Source organism: Schistocerca americana, chromosome 3 (assembly GCF_021461395.2).
Source record: "Schistocerca americana isolate TAMUIC-IGC-003095 chromosome 3, iqSchAmer2.1, whole genome shotgun sequence".
Lineage (NCBI taxonomy): Eukaryota > Metazoa > Arthropoda > Insecta > Orthoptera > Acrididae > Schistocerca > Schistocerca americana.
The window spans coordinates 608,798,115-608,818,660 of record NC_060121.1 but is presented as its reverse complement, the minus strand read 5'-3'; the positions used below and the strand labels follow the sequence as shown (position 1 = coordinate 608,818,660).

Sequence of the window (20,546 nt, the reverse complement as noted above, 5' to 3'; positions counted from 1 at the left end):
AACCCAAGGACATCACACACATCCATGCCCGAAGCAGGATTCGAACCTGCGACCGTAGCAGTCGCGCGGTTCCCGACTGAAGCACCTAGAACCGCACGGTCACCAAGCCCGGCCACTCAATACTCTTCGCAATTAATTCAGTTGCGCACAGACGTAACCGCAAAATCATTAATATACTATGATATTCTTCATTAGAATATTCTTTTATCTCTGCATTTTTCATTTTTATTGAAGAAATGAAGATGTAAATTTAACGTTTAAGGACTAAATTCTACAGCGTATACTTTTCTGTTATCATTTTCCCTTTATCCTCTGTAAAATAATACAACGATACATATTAGCACGTGCAATATTTTCACAAACATTGCGGTGACTTCAACAAGAGGACAGGCAATGAACTCTAAAAACCAAGTAATTTTTTTTAGTTTCTCATTTCTTTTCTTAACGTTTCTGGAGGACTCAAACTGTAAATTGCAAATTAATCATCCCGACGATCTCCGCTTTTCTGTCCTTTAAGAGCCGGCCGGAGTGGCCGTGCGGTTCTAGGCGCTACAGTCTGGGACCGAGCGACCGCTACGGTCGCAGGTTCGAATCCTGGCTCGGGCATGGATGTGTGTGATGTCCTTAGGTTAGTTAGGTTTAATTAGTTCTAAGTTCTAGGCGACTGATGACCTCAGAAGTTAAGTCGCATAGTGCTCACAGCCATTTGAACCATTTGTCCTTTAAGTTTTCTTGTATGCTCGACAGCCAGTCATCTGATGCTGGTAATAAGAGAATACTTCGATATAAAAAGAGGATATGCAATGGAATCATCTTCTTCTCAGTTTAAAATTTATACGATAAGTTCCAGCGCTCCAGCTTCATCCATCACACATGTTTACAACGGCCTCCCAGCCATGGTTCAAAATGTTATTTCACGGGAGCGTCTTACGAAATATATTGCATCCTGCTTTAACACATTATTTTCAATAGCAATAATTGTTTAACTGCTAGTTGAAATGTCATGCGACTAGGGTCTCCCGTCGGGTAGACCGTTCGCCTGTTGCAAGCCACTTCGGCGACTTACGAGTCGATGGGAATGAAATGATGACGATTAGGACAACACAACACCCAGTCCCTTAGCGGAGAAAATCTCCGACCCAGCCGGGAATCGAACCCGGGCTCTTAGGATTGACATGCTGTCGCGTTGACCACTTAGCTACCGGGGGCGGACAGTTGCTAGTTGAGAGAAGTACTCCCGATATTACCAAACACAGACATTTTTTAATCTGCGACTAGAGCAATAGGCTGCTGAGAGACGGTGTCAGTTTTTCATTTAGCAACTGAGCAATAACACGAATTGTACGTAGATTTTCAGCAAGCTAATTTTTATCTTTGCCTTAAGAGGACGTCCTTCTACGTGAGTTTATCTCCATAACAGGCTTTTCATTAGCAGTCCAAGACCGTAAAGTTCTTTCATATATTGTCGGTTTCGGGTTTACAAACATTATATCTTAGTTCCTTGACATCTGATTAATTCCTTGTATTTACAGTTTAAGCTCTGCGGCAGTTGGTACGTGCAGTAGTGGCTTCACGAAATAAAATATTTTTTCCCAGCTCCTTGCACTCAAACTATCACTACTATAAATCATCTAATGTGCTACTTCTGCGTAGGTTCAGCAGTGCCACACATTCTCACAAAGCAAACGATGAATATCAACATTGTGATATATATTCTTTCAACAAACGATTTTTAGTGCACTTGCTTGTTACCTCTAGTGATTCTGTGTCAGAGATATTGTCCTTTGGAGAGTGTGTAGATAGTGTGTCAGCAGGTCACTTCCATTTAGCCTCATCCATTTGTGGCTAGGGTTCGCTACCTGCTTTCTTCATATCGAACACCTTCCTTAGGTGCACACAACAGTAAACAATTAGGAAAATTAGTACACGACACGTTCGGTTCTGATTCTAAATATGAAGCCCTTATAAAATATCTTGTTGATTTTAAACCATATCATTTTGTTGACCACTTTAGTAAGCACCATCACCTAATGTCATCAAAATATCGTTGCATGAGGGCAGAGACATTCCCCACAGGTTTTTTTTTCTTTTTTAAGCTTCCCTGTTAGGCGACTATTTCGCAACACCGACTAGAATCCAGAAATCAGTGCTGGAAGTTCTCGGTATTATTTCCTTCTGTGGACGGCATAGCTCTGTAAGAGTTACTCTGAATAAGTTACCAGTTACCTAATTTTCAACATTTGACCGCAGCACCAAATCTCAAACGTTTCGATTGTCTTCTTTAACAGTTTCCCCACAGTCCACGAATCACTTTCACTTAATGCTGTGCAGCAAATGTACGTCCTGAGACATTTCTAACCCAGTTTAAGTCCAATTTTTAAACTAGTAGACCTGTTTTGGCCAAGAATGCCCTCTTCGTCTAAGTTACAAGGTAACAGAATTCCTTCATTTCGTCTTCTTCGTTGCCTCCAATTATGATGATAAGCTTACCACTAATCTTATTTGTGCCATTCCTCATTATTTTTGTTTGTCTTCGGTTTTACAATCATTTCCCCGTGTGTTCATCATAATGGGTCTTGCAGTTCACCCTCTGTTCCCTTGAGGATAGCAATGACATCAGCAAATGTTATCATTGTTATTGCTTCGTCCTGAATTTCAGTACGACTCTTGAATTTGCTTTTGTTTCCGTCTTTGCTTTTCCGATGTGTAGATTGAACATAAGACGCGCAAGACTACATTTGTGTCTTAAACCCTTTCTAAGCCAAATCTTCGTTCTTGATCTTCCGTTCGTATTTCTTGCTCTTGGTTCTTGCGCATGTTGCATATTTCCTGTCTCGCCCTAAGGCTTACACCTACTTTCCTGGAGATTTCAACCATCTTGCACAGTTTTACGTTCACGAACGTCTTATCTAAGTCGACAGATCCACGAATGTGCTTGATTTTTCTTGCATCTTTCTTCTGTTATCAAGCACAAAGCCATAATTCTCTCTCTGATGCCTCTCCTTTCCTAAAGCCAAACTGAACGTCGGCTAATAGCTCCTCAAATCAGTGAAATCGGATGAATCTTACACTGCTTTGAATGAAACATACACTGAGGCGACAAGAGTCATGGGACACTTCTCCTCTAATACAGTGTCGGACCTGCTCTTGCCTCGCATAGTGCAGCACTTCGACGTGCCATTGTCTCAATACGTCGTTGGAAGTGTCTTGCAGAAATACTGAGCCACGCTGCCTCTGTAGCCAGCCATAATTGCGAAAGTGTTGTCAGCGCAGGACTTTGGGCACGAACTGACATCTCGATTATGTCCCATAAATGCTCGATGGCATTATGTCGGGCGGTGTGGATGGTCAAACCATACGCTAGAATTATCCAGAATGTTCTCCAAACCGATCGCGAACAATTATGGCCCGGTTCATGGCACATTATTAGCAATAAGAATTCCATCGTTGTTTGTTGCAAATGGCCTCCAAGTAGCCGAACAAAAGCATTTCCAGTCAATGATCGGTTCAACTGGACCAGAGGACTCAATGCCATGTGCACACGGCCCACACCATTACGGAGCCACCACCAGCTTGCACGTTTCGTTGTTGACTACCTGGCTCCATCATTTCGTGGTGTTTTCGCCACAGTCGAACACTATCATCAGCTCTTACCAACTGAAATCAGGACTCGCGTTACCAAGTCGCGGGTTTTCAGTCGTCTAGGGTCCAACTTCTATGGTCACGAGCCAAGGAGAAGCACCGCAGGCAATTTCGTTTCGATAGCAAAGGCACTTACGTCAGTCGTCTGCTGCCATAGCCCATAAACGCCAAATTTTGCTGCACTGTCCTAACGGATGCGTTCGTCCTACGTCCCACATTGATTTCTGGGGTTATTTGATGCAGTGTTGCTTATATGTTAGCTCAAATCTACGCAAACACCGCTTCTCTCGGTCGTAAGTGAAGGCCATCGGCCATTGTCTGTGGTGAGATGAAATGCCTGAATTTTAATATTCTTGGCAGACTCTTGACATTGTTGACCTCGGAATAATGAATTCGCTAACAATTTACGAAATGGAGTATACCATGCGTATGGCTTCAGCTACCATTCCGCGTTCAAAGTCTATTAATCCTCGTCGTGTGACCGTAATCAGATCGGAAACCTTTCCGTCTGAATCACCTGTGTACAAAATCACCTGAGTACAAATGACTGCTCCGCCAGTACACTGCCCTTTACACCTTGAGTTCGCGAAACTACCGCCAACTGTATATTTGGATATATCTATCACATGACTTTGTCACCTCCGTGCAGTCTAGTGTTACCAGTGGCAAAGTCCAACCTCCGCTTCTGTGTTCTATGCTCGGCCGTGACGGTCACGAGAGCGGCTTAGCCGCGTGGCAATGAGATGTAAACACACCGGTTGCTGCTGGCCTCGCAGGGATATAGCGAGGCGGCCGCGAGCTTCAGTCAGTAGCTCGCCGCCTGCGACCGCGGGCGCATCCTCTAGCGGACACTGCAGATACTACAGCAGGTAGGTGCCGCAGAGGGCTGCTGCTGGAGCGGCGGACGTCACGGCCGTGGAGTGTATTATAATACCTCGAGTAGTAGCAGTGCCTTATTTCTTTTATATGTGGTACATTATACTCTAGATCTAAAGGAGGCATACTTGTCTCGAGTTGCAACACGTATCTGTCGAGCTTCAACCACCTATTTACGAAGTATAGAACGGCATCTAATGGAACGTACTATGCATTACTCTGGCATGTTGGTGCACGCATGTCATTAACTTTATGCAAATGGAACTTATATGTCTACTTAGAAATGTAGGGAATTGCAATGCTGCAAACATATCTTCTTTTTTCACGTATCTTGACTTCTCTCTTTGACAGTTGACTATTCAACAGCGACACATTGTAGCACCAAAAAAAACTCATCAATTTTCACAATCTTTAAAGAATGCGAAAACACTGGCGTATTATTTAATTATTGGCTTTTGGGCTCAAAGGATACAGCCATCTCATAATTCTTTAGGACTTGTTTGGGGATTTACATCGTAAGATTACATTTATTTACAAGTTCCATAGTTATTTAAAAAAAATGTATTATTTTGATAGAGAGCTGCTATATTACTTGGTGAGAGTGGATGGGACCCTATTAATTGTTGCATGAAATCACTTTGCTGGCTGCACGAAATTTACATTTTAAAAAATTTGATAGATTTACTACATCACATTAACATTCTCGAGTATGCATTTAGTGAAGATGGCTGGAAAATGATTCGTGAATAAATCTCATGCGAAGTGTTATTTTCCTTAACCAGGGAATCAGGACTTCGAGCGAACCTTTTCCGATATTTGTCTCTATCATTTCCTGTTGTTGCGTATCGATGATTGATATTCGTCTTCCCGTTGGCGTCTTGCTCTTCTATATAACGCAACTTTTATGTCTGTAATAACATGTTTTTAAATGCGCCATTTCTAGAGTCTGTCTTCTCCAAATCATCGACTAATTCATCACATTTAATGTTAGCGTGTCCTTCGATCCATATAAACTTTATCTTCTTCCCTAGATGTTCGTTTTTCTTAGTGTATTTTCTAATCACATTTAATGAGAACGGTTGGCGGCTACATATATTGGAGCAAGTTTTTACAATTCCTTAAAATCAAAGTGATTTTTACTGCGATTTTCTTCAAGTAACGCCAGCCGGAGTGGCCGTGCGGTTCTAGGCACTGCAGTCTGGAGCCGAGCGACCACTACGGTCGCAGGTTCGAATTCTGCCTCGGGCATGGATGTGTGTGATGTTCTTAGGTTAGTTAGGCTTAATTAGTTCTAAGTTCTAGGCGACTGATGACCAGAAGTTAAGTCGCATAGTGCTCAGAGCCATTTGAACCAGCCATTTTTCAAGTAACGTGGAGCTGCACGTATAGCTAAGGCTTCGGCAGAAAAACTAAAAGTCCCAGTGGGAAGTGAAATAAGACCTGTAAACAGTACAAGGACTCAGGAATGTTTAACCCTCCCTGTCATTACTTGTGGGCTTTGGAGCCATATGTATTACATTAGGGGAAATTATAGCTATGCAAGATTTTTACTAATTGTTTAGCTTCATCAAATGTTTCCGCGTTGGAAAGAAGAAAACTTCGGCTGCTAAAATTATTTTGTTATACTGGTAACCGGAGATTATGTAAAATTTGTTTTAAATTTATAAATCTTGTACATAACTCTAGTTTTTGTGACGTGTTTATTCTCTGTCTATCCTTTAAAATATTACTTAACGTATTTATGGAGAGGCTAGTTTATTTAAGAAATGCTCTAAAAGTAGTACATTTACTGCCGTAATCGTGTTATCCCTCACATAGAAAACGAATGCTTCTAACGTTGCTTGAAATAGTGATGCTCTATGTCTGTAGAAGACTGAGCTACGTAGTTGATACAGCGAGCATTAACCTTTGGAAAACAGTGAGATGTACTACACTTTTTCCTTACTTTAGTCGGAAGAATGGGAAATTAAATAGCAAGTAATAAAAGCAATGGAGAGAAAGATAATGTGCCGATTACTTTACGGGTTGAAATGTAGATAAAATCCTGTTGAGTGTCTACGTAACGTAAAATCCTACCCAAAACCTGACCGCCATTCATTACAATCCTAACTTTCATTTGTCACTGAACAGCGGAAGGATAGTACTAATTGCAATAATGAATGTAATTTTCACCTACAGTTCGAAACAATTTCCGCGAATGCAGAAACTTCAGATTGCTAGGTTTGTCGATAGAAATTATTTTATACGAAAAATTCTGCACTAATTTTAATTCTCCTTAACTAGCCACTGTCAATTTTCCTTAAGATCACGTCGTCACATAGGTACGTAGTCAAAATATAGATCGTCAAAATATCAATATTGTCGACCCAATTGAGAAACTATATTATCATGTTTCTTCAGTAGACACTGAAAAGAGAGGGAAAAGTGAAAATGCGTCCCACAGATAGTTCAAATTCCGAAATGCCCGAAAATATGAATTTGTTCCTAGCGAATAAGTTTTTTTAAATTTTTTCTTCTGTTATTAAATGTTTTCCGTCACGAATTTCTTGCAAAAGGATGTTATTCCTTCGCTGTGTAGATGTTCGTTTATACGGTACGAAAATGAGAAGTACATACATGTAGAACAAAAGAACCAGTTCATGTTGTCCGATACATGAATTTCTATGCAAACTCAGCTATATTTTATTTCATAACTTAAAGTAAATCTACTGAAAACTACACATTTATTTAAATAAAGTAGAAAACAATGATAAAGCTGCAATACGCCTTTTCAAATAGAAAAATTCTTTCCAATTATTATCCTATCCAACATTGTCTACTCCTAAAAGATGCGAATTCGTGTTCTGCGCTTCAGATGCAACAAGAAATTTGCCACCCTTCTGTCCTTTGACACCATCACCCACATTTAGCAAAGTGTGATACCTTGGCACTCTAGATACTGCATGAGAAAGACTGTATTGCTGATGATCAAGTAAAATCATCAGCCGTAGCAACATCCAAAGTAAAGTAATGTCATATTTTATAGGATTCTTCCCGCACTTCTTGGTAGAACAATCTCATATTCTAGATTGAAAAGCAAACTAATTGCGTTCTTGTTCTACTGATATATTTTTTCTTACTTCCAACTGGTTTTTGGCTTATAAGATCATCGCCAAAAAAACCAGAGTAGCGTCCACAAGAGACGCTAGAGTGTAGGTAACAAAGGTACTGTCAACATCCACAGGATATTTGACCTTTATATTCGGTGAGACAGGTCAAATTGAGCGTCCTTCACTCATATTACACACCAAACATGATAAACTACAATGCTAAATTACAATTTACGAGTTGGTAATATCAACCACACTATATAACAAAATTACCTAAAATGAAACTGTAAACTGTCTAAGTTGTACGGAAGAATTTTTAAAGTTTCTAAGGAAAATCAAAGAAAGGCATCGTGACTATTCTATTGTGATACAAGTTTTTGGATATGAATGTGAATTCGGACTGAGGCCTGTGGCTGTGTGGCTAGTTGATGGGATTAAGTGAAGCTTAAGAATGGATATTTTCTCAGCTGTAAATGATCACTTGCAACCAGAGGTGTTGATAAAATCACTTGAACTGTCTGTTCGTATATTAGTGAAACGGAGCAGGACTGTAGTATCTAGACTGACTGAGAATGCACAGAGCTGCAGATTGAACAAGTCTGCTGAACATTTGTTGAAGGAAGGCCATATACAGAAACACAGATGGGCTTAGTATCGCCAATAGACTTATTAGAAGCAGCTGCGATAAATAAGTATTTAGCTCAAAACCATCAATTGCTTGTAAACGTTTGTTTCAATTTCAGATATGACAGTAAGGGTTTTTCTTTTGCATGATTGCCAGGATTGCCTGTTTTTAGTAATCTTAGGATAATCGTTGGTAGCAAGTGAGCCACGCCAAGTGCTTCACGATTCGAGATGAATATTAATAGAGGAAACATTTCACGTACTTCAGCTTCCATCCCTAGAATCCCGATATCCATTATGTAACTTACTCCCTTAACGAGGTTTTCGAAATAAGCCTACGTGCGAGGGGACTCGTACTCTTGAACTGTTTCGTCATTTTATTACGATGTCCCGGGTGCGGCAAAACACGCGGAGTGCCACTGTCCCCATCAGTGCCGTTTCCCGGCTATTAGTTATCACACGTACCAATGACCGGTCGTTAGACGGAAACTGGAATACTTTGCAGCTAATGCAGAAATAAAGGAGCCACATGTAGCTTCCTCCGTAGTTACGCGGTTTCAGCTGTTGTGTCCACAGCACTTCACACACCGTAGCTTTATTACATACACTGGGTGAAGAAAAAATTATATATCTGGTGATTGGCATGCGATTCCTCATTCAGATCAAGACATAAGTAAATCTAGCAAAATCAGATTGGGTGTAATTCAAAAACACGTTTATGGAAACGACGTCCGTTCCCTAGTTCTCGTCGTTTATTGCCAAATAATAATAGCCTGTCACATGACTGATCCATTAAACTGCATCCATGTGTCTATCGACCGCGCAGTGCACAACCATAACCGGTCCTGTCAGGTTCATATAAGACGGCTTCCCGATGGAGTATACAAACGGTGATCATGTCCATATGCTTTTGGTGCTGTGTGCATCCGATAACCAAGCTGCTCTTGTTGTTCATGTGTGTGCTGCACGATACCCTCAAAGGCGCTGTTCCGATAAGTACGTTCTTCATCGCCTGGAGCAAGGCCTTCGGGAATCCGGCAATCTTCGCCACAAGTAATGGACAGAAATCGTCCAAGAATTAGCCGTACTCCACAAACAGAGGACGTGATTCTTGAAACAGTTCACCAGCAACTTCAGCAAAGTGCCGGTGGTATTACAAGGCAGTTTCAGACACCTCAAAGACTGGTTGTGGAAGTATTGCACGATGAGGAACAGAATTCATATAATGGAACGTTAACTCAACACCTGAGGCCAGAGGACTGCACTCAAAAAGAACACTTTTGCGAATGGCTTTTACACCAAGTGGAAGATAACGAAATTTTGTAAAGAACGTGATATAGACTAAAGAATCTAGCTTGTCTCGTGAAGGTATTTTCAACCTCCACAACAGCCGTTATTGGTGGGAACACAACACACATGTTACTTGTGAACGTGGCTCTCAGGCACGCTTTGGCATAAAAGTGCCAGCTGGAACAGCTGGAACCATGCAACGCGTGCTTTTGGGCCTCTGCCTGTTGCAGCAAAAGTTGAATGCGCCCCTGTATCATACGTTTCTTTACAATATTTTTCCAGACACACTGAAAACGTTCCACTTGCGATTCGGCGACAGCTATGGTTTCAGCACGATGATGCACCGGGACACTTTAGAATAATGTGCGTAACTGTTTAAATGAGATGCTTCCTGGAAAACCGATTGATCGTGGAGGACCAGTGTTCTGCCCTCCACGTCCTCAGGGACATTAATCTACTAGACCTTTATTTGTGGGGATACTTAAAGGTATAAGACCTTTGTACTCCACCCATGGATGTACACGACCTAATAACTAGCGTGCATGCCATGTCGGCAATGGTGGATGCAGATGTGTTGTGTACGGTCCAGAAAAGTATGATCCAGCGAGTATCTAAGTGCTTGCAAATGCAAGATGGTCGCCTTGAACATCTTCTCTAATGTGAACATCGCTCATACGTGTATGTAACGGTTCTATAAAGATAAGCCTGGACCTCAAACGAACAGAATTGAATTATTTGGCAAGCAGAATGTGGATTCTAGTGTAGCCTTCCTGTTGTGTTTTTTGTACCTAATTTGACACATACCATGTTACTGTACCCATTATTAACTTCTATTGGCTTTAATTGTGTCACGGACGAAACAGTTTGTTTACGTCATGTTATGTCTTAATGCTTAAATTAGGGTAACAGTAACAGAAATAAATGCACAAGACATCGCTTTGTGGAGGCGTGCCGGCCGGAGTGGCCGTGCGGTTCTAGGCGCTACAGTCTGGAGCCGAGCGACCGCTACGGTCGCGAGTTCGAATCCTGCCTCGGGCATGGATGTGTGTGATGTCCTTAGGTTAGTTAGGTTTAATTAGCTCTAAGTTCTAGGCGACTGATGACCTCAGAAGTTAAGTCGCATAGTGCTCAGAGCCATTTGAACCATTTTGTGGAGGCGTAAAGTGGGTAAATTTGAGGCTTTAACTGAAAAAAAGAAATGTTTAACTGCCAATGCTTTTCAAACGTCGGCGAGTCTACATGTCGTTCATTACGGCATTGCCTAGTCTCACTGATCTAATGGGACAGTGCAGAGTTCATGTTAGCCGTTTTTGGCCATGCTGCACGCAGTTACGGCTTTGTAAGAGCCTCGTTTTCTTAAACTGAATTTCTATTAATCCTGTTGGTGGCACTAGGTTTTGCTAGACACGCTTTCGTCTTGAAATAGGATGAAGAATCGCGTGCTGACCGCTAGGTGCGGAATTTTCCTTCACCCTTCATACTTTGTTTTTTCGTTCCCTACCTTTGAAACGTCGGAGATAGTTTTGGTAGTCTCTCTTAAATAACATTAGTGTAACGCGTTAGAACTTACATCACTGTTGTTGAAGTTCACATTATGCATATTCCACTGTGGGGAAATAATTTCAGATATTATTGTTCCTTTTGTTGCGGTCTTCAGTCCGGAGACCGAATTGAGGCAACTCTTTACTTTGGGATATCCTGCACAAGGCTCTTCACCTCTGCATAACTACTGCAAAATGCATTCGTTTGAATGTTACTGCTGTAGATGAGCCTTGGTCCCCCTCTATAGCTTGGCCCCACATTTTTCTTCTAGTTCCAAACCGACAGTTCCTTGATGTATCAGAATGTGTCCTATCAACCGAGCCCCTTGTTTTGTGAGGTTGTGCCTTCATAATTTCTTTTCCATTGAACTCGAATCAGCGCCTCTTCATTAGTTACATGATCCACCCATGTAACCTTCAGCAGTCTAGCGACAGACTCCTAAAGCTTCTAATCACTTCTTGTCTGGACTTTTAGTCATCCTTATCATATTTTCACTTCCGCATGAGCCTGCACTCCAGACTAGTACCTTTAGAAAAACTTCCTAATCCTTAAATTTATGTTAGATGTTATCATTGTCTTTTTTAGCAAGCCTATACTTGCTTGTACCAGTGTACAATCGGCAGTTATTTCTCTGCCCAGATAGCAAAACAAATCATCAGCAGAATTAATTCGACTGCATTGTTGCTATTCATCTGATAACTTCAAGACTCCATCCATTCCGTTTAACTGCTCTTCCAAGACCTGTACCGTCTCTGACAGAACTGCTGAGTCATCGGCAAGCTTCAAAGCTGTTACTCCTTCTTCCTGCACATTAATTACCTTTCCAAATTTCTCCTTGAATCCTTCAAGTCCTTTGCTGATAGATCATTGGATATATCAAATAACATTGTGGATTGCTGAAACCTTGTAATACTCCACCCTCAACTACTGTTTCCCTTCCATGTTCTTCAATTCTTGTATCTACAATCTGATTTCTTTTCGCTGTCTGTGTTTCATTTCTGCTACCTACAATGTTTCAAACAATCTGTTCCAGCCAAGATTGTCATGAACCTTTTCTAGATTTACGAATGTTAATTACGTAGGTTTGCTTTCCTATATGTACCTTATAAAATAAGTCGTTTGGTCTCTAATATCTCTCGTGTTCCTATATATCTCCGCCGGCCAAACTGATCTTCTCTGAGGCCGGCTTCTACTAGTTTTTACACTCTTCAGCAAACAATACGCGTCAATATTTTGCCATGACTTATTAAGCTGATTTGTAATACTCACACTTGTCGGCGTCCGTTTTTTATTACACGATCCATTGAAGTAATTACCTCCACATCTCAGTTTAAGATCAATAGCAACTGAATATAGTGTGCTAGTTCATGACTGGCACTATTTGTCTACCGTGTGTTTTACGTGCGAGGTGACGTCTTTGAGCAGATCGTAAGTGTGGTCGGGTAGCACCCTCTATTAATGACAATAATTGTTTAAAGCAGTATTGGGAGTTTTAACAACACGACATAACTAATAAAATTATAAAATTCCATATATATATTCCTCCAAAGTCGTTACTTGAGCATTAGTAAAATGCTCTCTAGCTCCTTTTTTACGCCCGAAATTCAGAAGGACTCAGATTAATCAAAAACGTTCAAGGATTTATCTATGAACATTTTTGTCACGAACTCCTTCGTGGTTGTATTATATTTTCTCAGAATGCTCCCGACGAATCCCAGTACGGAACCTGCCTTCTCACAATCATATTTATGTCGGTTTTCTTTACCATAAATCGCCTCGAAAGCATTCCCCTAAATGTTAGACGTTTGTGAAACAATCCACTTCATTTCTGATTACGCGTGAGGTATTGTATTATGTGGAGCGTCTTCCGCCATTGTTTACCCTTATGAATGAAATGTATGCCAAGAATTGTTAAACAGAAAACTTTATCGTGAAACCGTAACAGTTATACAGCTGACAGTTGGAAGTTTTTAGAGGACAAAAATTGTTTTCTGCTTTTGTAACCGGAGTTACCTCTGGTTTACGTATTGCAGCTAAATTTCAGCGTAGTGTTTGCTTAGCATTTTTCATTACACATACTGAGACTATCCTACAACGTCAGGAAAAATGAAGAAATTCATTTTGGCCAAAGACGTGGCCAACACTTCCCCCTGATCCTGATGATGCTACATGCAGAAATTTGTTTCGATGAAGTATTTTGAGTCCAGTGGTTCTGGCATACATGGAAGCCTGCTGCATTCTTGTCTAGGCATATATACACTCCTGGAAATGGAAAAAAGAACACATTGACACCGGTGTGTCAGACCCACCATACTTGCTCCGGACACTGCGAGAGGGCTGTACAAGCAATGATCACACGCACGGCACAGCGGACACACCAGGAACCGCGGTGTTGGCCGTCGAATGGCGCTAGCTGCGCAGCATTTGTGCACCGCTGCCGTCAGTGTCAGCCAGTTTGCCGTGGCATACGGAGCTCCATCGCAGTCTTTAACACTGGTAGCATGCCGCGACAGCGTGGACGTGAACCGTATGTGCAGTTGACGGACTTTGAGCGAGGGCGTATAGTGGGCATGCGGGAGGCCGGGTGGACGTACCCCCGAATTGGTCAACACGTGGGGCGTGAGGTCTCCACAGTACACCGATGTTGTCGCCAGTTGTCGGCGGAAGGTGCACGTGCCCGTCGACCTGGGACCGGACCGCAGCGACGCACGGATGCACGCCAAGACCGTAGGATCCTACGCAGTGCCGTAGGGGACCGCACCGCCACTTCCCAGCAAATTAGGGACACTGTTGCTCCTGGGGTATCGGCGAGGACCATTCGCAACCGTCTCCATGAAGCTGGGCTACGGTCCCGCACACCGTTAGGCCGTCTTCCGCTCACGCCCCAACATCGTGCAGCCCGCCTCCAGTGGTGTCGCGACAGGCGTGAATGGAGGGACGAATGGAGACGTGTCGTCTTCAGCGATGAGAGTCGCTTCTGCCTTGGTGCCAATGATGGTCGTATGCGTGTTTGGCGCCGTGCAGGTGAGCGCCACAATCAGGACTGCATACGACCGAGGCACACAGGGCCAACACCCGGCATCATGGTGTGGGGAGCGATCTCCTACACTGGCCGTACACCATTGGTGATCGTCGAGGGGACACTGAATAGTGCACGGTACATCCAAACCGTCATCGAACCCATCGTTCTACCATTCCTAGACCGGCAAGGGAACTTGCTGTTCCAACAGGACAATGCACGTCCGCATGTATCCCGTGCCACCCAACGTGCTCTAGAAGGTGTAAGTCAACTACCCTGGCCAGCAAGATCTCCGGATCTGTCCCCCATTGAGCATGTTTGGGACTGGATGAAGCGTCGTCTCACGCGGTCTGCGCGTCCAGCACGAACGCTGGTCCAACTGAGGCGCCAGGTGGAAATGGCATGGCAAGCCGTTCCACAGGACTACATCCAGCATCTCTACGATCGTCTCCATGGGAGAATAGCAGCCTGCATTGCTGCGAAAGGTGGATATACACTGTACTAGTGCCGACATTGTGCATGCTCTGTTGCCTGTGTCTATGTGCCTGTGGTTCTGTCAGTGTGATCATGTGATGTTTCTGACCCCAGGAATGTGTCAATAAAGTTTCCCCTTCCTGGGACAATGAATTTACGGTGTTCTTATTTCAATTTCCAGGAGTGTAGATTTATATTAGACAATTTTGTAGGCTGTGTGTTATCACTCTTAAGAAACGAGCTTTTGAACTGACTACTAGCAAATAGTTATCCTAATTAGAACACAGCTTTTTGTATACTACAAAAACGTATTACGTTTGTGGTATCTCACACAGTGAGCAAATTGAGGGGGAATCCCAATCTTTCTAAAACGTTCGGAACTGCCTAAAACAATTTATTTTTATGATCTGATAAATAATTCTTAGAATCTAATAAAAATATTAATAGTCAATAACCAGTACTACTTAGAATGGCTCTGAGCACGATGGGACTTAACTTCTGAGGTCATCAGTCCCCTAGAACTTAGAACCACTTAAACCTAACCAACCTAAGTACATCACACACATCCATGCCCGAGGCAGGATTCGAACCTGCGACCGTAGCGGTCGCGCGGTTCCAGACTGTAGCGCCTAGAACCGCTCGGCCAACCGGCCGGCTACTTAGAATGAAATCTATTTAGAGATTTAGGGCTGTTCTCACATGGCTAACTCAGCCTGTTGATCAAGTTTTTACTCGTGACCCGGACCTTTGGATGGATGATAACATCTAGACTGGACGATAAGATGACGTCTTATGATTAAAAATTTTCCAGTTCATCTTGTAGACCGAATACCTTACGCTTCAATGTTACTAAGTACTACTGTCGTTATCCAAATAACGCAAGGGGAATGATTATCGTCGATAAAAACAGACTTGTTCTATATAGCCCCAGTCAGTTCACTTACAGTCGGCACATAAACGCAGTAGTATTTGTTTGCTCTCAAGTGGAATCAGCCAGTCATATTACAAAACCTTTGACACAGCGGATACTGATGTTTGCAGTCGAAGTTAGCAGTACCCCCGACAAACACAAGAATTATAGCCTACATGGAACCAAGTTTTAAGTACTTCTTGCCATTCACTCTACATTCGAAAGGAATATGGTAGCAGTCCCTCAAGCGGCTCACAAGAATCAGGTTTAGATGTTTCTTCTTATTCATTCGTCATTTCAACCACTTGGATCAATTCTTCCTGTATACTTCTCTGCCATGGTTTCCGGGCGTTGGTCCCACTTTTGTCGTATTAACATCATATTCGAAGACCCCAAAACTTCAGCTGTGTCTCCTGCTCGGATGAATATCTATATGAGTGTTTTGCCTTGTGGCAGCCTCATTACATTTTCTCCTCTGTTGACTTTGTTCATAACGGTGGGTTGTGAAAACCCGTCCATGCGTTCGTCATTATAACACTTTCCATGACTGAGCTCCAAGATCTTTTTCAGTAAATTTGCTCAGAAGAGGCTGTTCAAACTGTATTCCTTTTTATCTTTCTTCTTACTTTTAACAGAGGTACAATACTTGTTTAGAAAATCAGTGTAATTTAGAAAATATGTCAAAGTGATCTCTTACTACGTGCGTGTGTGGGACTAAATGTGCACCGGTGGTTATCGACATTTCCAGCAATTATTTTTGTTTTTGTTCTAAGAAAAATTTTCTGAAACGTATTCGTTGACGATTTCAAATTTTTAGGGCAATGTGTACATAGGATATGGATTACTGAGGATTGCAACCTGTTCCTCTTATTAAATGTGCTTAGGAAAAAACTTTAAGGCGTTTGTTAAGGTGTGGAGAGACTACTAACTTCTGAGAACTGAGATGTGTAATGCGACTCACACTGTACGTTGGCTGGCCTCGTTGCAACAGTATTACTTGGAAACCATAATGTCTGTAGGAAAATGCTTCTGAGAAGGACGTTCACTCAAACAGGCTGGCGTCATGAGCGATTTGTCTCAGACATCAAGAATAACAACACATGAGCCTCAGACTGCAGACGACATTAGCAATACCTTCTCAAATGTTGAAACAATAAACTCGAGCCTTATTAAAATAACTTGTTGTTGACAAATAGCTTTTACAGAAAATTAATCAGGCAGAAAAGAACAACATCCTATGCACAGTCCGCTAAACCAGACTAATTATCAGAAATGCCTCACATTTTTCGGTGACAATTGTTGATACTTCTGTATAATGCGGGAAAAATTACGGCATACACTCCGATTTACAGCTAAATGGGGGAAGGCATCGTTACCAATTGGCACTTAATAAGCCATGCTAAAACGTTCCCTAGGAAGAGTGTGCAACTAGAGAGATCACGTAGTTCAGTATTGGGCAGATGTGGGATGCTAATTTCCCATCATTACTCTGTCAAACGCTAAATTATTTCAGTATTATAACGTCTCTCCCCGTTTAGAAAAACTAACATCTGCTTAGCCCTTTGTTTTGGATATCACAGTGTTTTAGTAGGCACGCTTGTATTAAAGGTGCTAAGCCCCTATTTTTCTCTGATCACTGAATAGATTTACCCAGCTTGTTCAACGGTACAATTTGTCATTTTCACATACTGACAGGGCATTATCGGAAGTGAATGAAGCGACATGTGGCAGAAAATAACATTATAACAAATAAGGACTGAACTTTTGGACTTGTAGTCCGACACTTAGTCACTCCGCGACCTATCCGATCACTCGCAGTAGAGATGCGCAACATACGACACTACATCTCCTGTATCCGTGGGTTATACAGAAGGAAAAGTACAGCAAACACAGAGAGCAAAATAGAGCAGAAGGTAAACATTCATTTCTCCGCCATGATATAGCAAAAGAGTGAAGACGAACGCTCAGGTTCTTACATGCGATACGCTCCAGCAAATGTGTCCGGAATTCTTGCACACTTCTGGAAGATGGAAGTGCAGCATATGTCACCAATACGTGTTGATGTCAACTGATGCTTCAGGCACGAGACTCGGTCATTGTTGAATCAAAATACAATTCAGGACAAGCTACAGACAAGTCGTCACATATATGGGACAAATAGCAGTTAATCATAAACGGGGGAGGCAAAAATGAAACATCGAACTACCATAACTAAAGGTTCATCCAGAAGCTTTCTTTGCCTCATTTCGCCTCCATCAAGCGGTCACCAGAAGTACAGCGAGTTGTCGTTCTGATGAGATCAGCCGCTGTCATATAAGGAAGACAAAAGAATGGCTGGAGTCTCATTCGCAACACGTCGCCATTGCGGTTGTTAATTGCAGCTGCCAGACACTCACAGTTGCGTGTGACCGCGCATGCGTGAGCACGCATCCGCTCGGCTCTGGCGTAACCTGACATCCCCCGATCCTCCGCCCATTTTCCCTCTCCTCTCTCCCCACACGCAAACACCTTGGCGTTCTTCTTCGTACAATTTCAAGACGGTCACTCGCCACTTCCTACACTGTCGTCACTACGGCCAAGAACCGGCGAAACGCCATGCTGAGGTTTTCTCCGTTGCTTTTCTGAGCATCGGATTTGTCTGTTGATGCTGCGTGGACCTCGACTGATCACCACAGTGTGGTAGTACCTTAATCCGGCACTACCTATATACGGAAAAGTCTACGGCATCGGTTCTACACGTTAAATATCTCGCCTTCCCTAACAATAACCAGCATCTCCTACACCAAAATACGTAATTATTTCATGTACACCGAAAGACCAAGTGCAGTGGCTAACGCACTGGACTCGTATTCGATAGGTATAATGTTCATATCGCTGACCACCACTCTGTTTCCATAAATCACATGTCGTGAAAGCTGATTTATTTATTATTACCACTTCTTGTGAATGTTAATTTATTGTTATTTCATACCGCGCTTTGAAGCAAGAAGAACCAGTAATTGTCTTTAATTTTCTTGTTTTCTTCTTAATCTTTATCGTGTCTCTATGGGTCTGTTGCAGTGCCCGCGCACTTTTGAGTTCCTGAATTCTTCATTTTAGATATTCTGACGTGAGCTTGTAAGAATCGGTCTCCCGTAATCTGTCGCCAATGCATTTCGGAGTGTGTCATCAGACACTGACTGAGATCCTCTTGAGTGTCGGCTGGCCATCGTATCAAGGTTTTTTGGGGCCCTTTTATGACGGCGAAGATTGTCTTTGATAATCGTAATTCGTCCTTTCGTACTATTTGTTCTCCTCTTACGATGAAGAACAGTACATGGGCTCCAAACACGCAGACATGTGTTGCCTCACGTCAAGATATGATAACACCACAAAGGTTCAAAACCTCAGGTACCTGGGTGTGTTTGTCACGAACACTGCAATTAAAAACGCAATCAACTCAAAACTGAAACTGCATGACCTAGATGTTAAAGAGATTGCCAAAGTATTCACATAGGTGTCTGTTACTAAGAGAGGAACAGAGATCAAGCTTGATGACACAGACGTATATGACAGAAAAATTGTTGACAAAAGAAAGCAATTGGTCGTCAAGGGGAAAGATACAGACGACGAAGAAGAGAAAAGAAAGAAAAGATACACAAAAGAAAGAGAAAAAGGGAGATATCCGATAAGAACATCAAGAAGAGGAAAGGTGTCCCTTGACTTTCTCACTTTCGTTACAGCTTCGTACCTATCCAGCAACTGTTTACTGCTGTACGGTAAGAAATAAAACTTTTCTATAGTTATAAGCATGTAGACAAGGAACATTTATTTCTGTAACTCAACTGATCAACCAGCATTAAAAACAAGGAAAGGCTAGCGTCTTTGACAAGTAATCCAAACGTCATCGGTTCACGGTACGAACCCAGCAACAGCATGAAAATTATCAACAGTAGCTTCCGATGACGTCCACTTGTCACCCCCGTTTTGCCAACGGCCTTGTCTAAGAGGGCGTAGGAGCGGAAGAGGTTCAGAGCAGTCTCTCGCGCTTAGGATGGGAAACTGTCCCTAAAGACAGAAGAATCAGCAATGATCAATGGCATGAGGCTGCTGAAGACAATGGAAAACATTGCATTAAAGACACATAATGTGTATCCTATACGGATTCCAGGAGAGAGCTGCCAAGGGGGAGGTAACCACGAGAAAAAGACTGGAAAACCAACGAAAGGATGTTTTATGAATTGGAGCGTGGAATGTCAGAAGTTTGAATTTGGTAGGGACGCTAGGAAACCTGAAAGGGAAATGCGCAGGCTCAGTCGAGACATAGTGAAGGTCAGTGAAGTGAAATGGAAGGGAAACAAGGATTTCTGGTCAGACGAGTGTAGGGGAATATCATCAGCAGCAGGAAATGGTATGACCGGCGTCTGATAAGTCATGAAGAGGAAGTCAGAGTTGAAAGTAAGTTACTAGAATCAAATAGGGCATAAGGGATAGATAATATTCCTTCTAAATTTCATAAATCCTTGACATAAGCGGCAATCCTGCGAGTATTCAAGCTGATGAGCAGGAACTATGAGTCTGGAGACATATCATCCACACATTGCTGAATATAGTAAGTACAAATCGCACAAACAGCTTAATAGCTCATGCATCCAAATTGCTGAAAGTAAAATATACAGAAGAATGGAAAGAAATTGAGGATCTGTTAGATGACTATTAGTCTGGCTTTCGGAAAAGTAAAGGCACAAGAAAGTTAGTTCTGACGTTCGACTGGCAATGGAAACAAGGCTAAGAAAAATCGTTAGACGAATAATAGCAAGATGTTACAAATTATGAGAAAGATGGATAAAATCTCTAAGGAAATATGGGTGATAAACGCAACATGTACAAGAACTAAGAGGAAAAGAATAATAATGGAAGACCAAGAACGAAGCGCTCGGACAGAAAAGGGCGTCTATTTCACCCTTACTCTCCAATCTATACATCGAAGAAATAAGGACGGAAAAAGAAAGGTTCAAGAGTTGCATGGAAATTCACGGTGGAAGGTTATCAATGATTAGATTCGCTGATGGCATTGCTCTCCCCAGTGAAAGTGAAGAAG

At 42.3% G+C, this 20,546-nt stretch overlaps 1 protein-coding gene across 1 annotated transcript in view; it reads left to right on the top strand.

The window, feature by feature from the left end:
- Window positions 1-4,430: 4,430 nt before the first annotated feature.
- LOC124605631 (loricrin-like) overlaps window positions 4,431-20,546 on the top strand; it is an 82,729-nt gene continuing 66,613 nt past the window's right edge. The window contains exon 1 of the mRNA XM_047137448.1: window positions 4,431-4,511. The gene's annotated coding sequence lies outside the window, so the exon portion shown is untranslated. The remainder of the gene's footprint in view (window positions 4,512-20,546) is intronic.